General features: G+C 31.9%; 1 long non-coding RNA gene across 1 annotated transcript; it reads left to right on the forward strand.

Moving 5' to 3' along the window:
• Positions 1 to 3: 3 nt before the first annotated feature.
• Positions 4 to 390, forward strand: LOC117105608. The gene is made up of 3 exons (XR_004444928.1): positions 4 to 107; positions 139 to 229; positions 364 to 390. It is a non-coding gene; the product is annotated as an uncharacterized LOC117105608 (long non-coding RNA).
• The last annotated feature ends 2,181 nt before the right edge of the window (positions 391 to 2,571 follow it).

Here is a 2,571-nt window from a genome sequence, read left to right on the forward strand (position 1 = left end):
GCAAATTATTTTTCGTAGAGAGAGAAGCGTTCGAGAATTCTGTAGTGTAATTTAGTTATTTGAGAAAGTTAACACGGTTGTTCTATGAGTATTGAGCAGTTCAACCGGTAAGTTAAACATCATTGTATTTGTCATTAGGTTAATTGATATTTCGACATTCAGGCTGTCATCTGAGTAGAGTATACCGAGTTGAGTTGAGCTGTAATTTGAATCTTGGATGTCAAAAAGTGTGAGTTTAAGTACTGATTATATGAGTTAAAAGTATTGAGAATTATTTAATTATAATTACGCTAGTCTGTATTATCGCGTTAAAAAGTTTGAGCATCTTGAGTTATGTAGTTTCTTGTATTTTGTATTCGATAGGTTCGAACGACTTGTTGGGACACAATAAACTTACATCTAGATGTGTATAAGAGACAGGGGAAATATCTTTGTCCGAACGACCTATTAATTGGAAGATCCTCTAAAATAGCTCCTGGAGGACCATGGAATGATCGAGGAGGACATGCGAGAAGACTAAAATTTATGCAGTATTTGGTCTGTCTCTTATACACATCTAGATGTGTATAAGAGACAGCTATCGGCTCGCTTGGCAAAAACGATATATATCTGAGCATTACAATCGTTTTATTTGGAGTCGAAATGGGAAAGCTGGAGAGGGATGGTTCCTAGCCAATGTCGATCTTGTGGATGCTGCTTTCTATGATGATCTTTACCCTGTCTCTTATACACATCTTATGAGTTAAAAGTATTGAGAATTAATTAATTATAATTACGCTAGTCTGTGTTATCGCGTTAAAAAGTTTGAGCATCTTGAGTTATGTAGTTTCTTGTATTTTGTATTCGATAGGTTCGAACGACTTGTTGGGACACAATTAACTTTCAGATCAAACATAACAGCTTTTGAGTTTTTGTCAGCTTGAATACCGAAACATACATATTGATAGTCAGATCCATTGACTTCACATTTAATTGATAAAGGCATGGTAACAGAAATTAAATATTTCGTGGTTAACAATTACGTAGTTAGTAGGTCTGGTTTTAGATTGCAATTTCCAACATTTAAGGTACAGAAAATCATTTATTCCCGACTCCATTCGTATAAATTTATAGAAAAACGTATTTCTCTACTTTAATTATTTATGTTAAGAAAATTTTAAATACAATATCAATCAATTCTTTTGATGTGCAATTATACATACTGGGGCGTATTTTTAAGTTCATAAAGAAATCTCCAGTTACTTTGTAAAAGATCAATCCCACAATAATTTAAATTAATTAATCCCCACAGTTTTGTAATATTAAAATAATTTTTAAATTGTTTTACATGTAATAATAATTTGATGAATATATATATTTTTGATATTAAATGATGGTTCCAGTTGGGGTCAGAGAGAGTCGGCCCGCCCTCCCAATCGACAGAGAATCAACACAATACGTTTGGGAGGGAAAAAATAATCTATGTTGCTTTTACAGAATATGAGGCCGTGCGAACATTCGAAATCTCTACATTTTCAGGGCTTTAGGGCCCTGGGCGCCCCTGGTCCCCTTTAGAGGTTCTGGGACATCGCCCCTCCCCTGCCATCGGGCAAATCTTGGCTCCACCACTTTTGTTTTGTAATGATTTTTCATATAGTATAAGAAGTTGCTTACAAAATTTGAGATTATCTTTTGGCCCGCAAGATCAACTGTAAAAATAATTTGGCCCTTCAAATAAATTAATTAAAAACTAGGGGCATAATCCATAAATGATTGGATTGTAGTTTTACAAAAAATATTTAAAAGAGCGATTAATTAAAAAAAAAACTATATCTAATATAGTCTTATTTAATTGGCAAATAGGCATATGATCATTCTAGAGTACAAAGATTTTTATCAATACGGCCCTATCTCTACTTATAATTTCAATTTTGCTAGAAATTAAGATGGTTTATGCTATATATATATATATATATATATATATATATATATATATATATATATTCCGAGCAGTATTATAAATGAATTAGGCCTATAACGAATATACACATCTTGTTTCTTATAAACCTATATTAATATATCATTATGTATCTATTTTTAATTGTTCAAAAGAGCATTAAAAAGTGCATAAAATTTAACTTAGTTAACATCTTTGTCTTGAAAAGTAATAAACGTTAACTTAAAAATTACAGTATCTTATTTTAAAATCCTTTTAAAAGAATATTCATCTTAAAATTTAATTAAAAATTAGATTTATGATATCTTCTGTTTAATGTAGCCTAACATAATTATTGCTAATTTTAATATGATTCTTTTTCAATTAGTTTTAGTTTGAAAATATTATTTTATTTTTGGAAGACTCACAGTATTTCAGATACCGCGACGATTCTATGACAAGCGAAAATACTTGTCTAGCGCCCTCTTTAGTTTAGATGCTATTTGTATTACAGTATAAGATTTTTCTACTGTATTTACTTGCTTGCTTGAATACTTGCTTGAAGTACTGGAGTACAGAAAGCTTTAAGCTTATAACAGGGCCGTAGGAACCGGGGGGGGGGGGGGAGCGTTTCCCCCCCCCCCCCCTTTTCCCAA

The sequence above is a fragment of the Anneissia japonica genome, unplaced genomic scaffold (genome assembly GCF_011630105.1).
Source record: "Anneissia japonica isolate Jap-2015-1 unplaced genomic scaffold, ASM1163010v1 scaffold2320_len370340_cov150, whole genome shotgun sequence".
NCBI classification, from domain to species: domain Eukaryota; kingdom Metazoa; phylum Echinodermata; class Crinoidea; order Comatulida; family Comatulidae; genus Anneissia; species Anneissia japonica.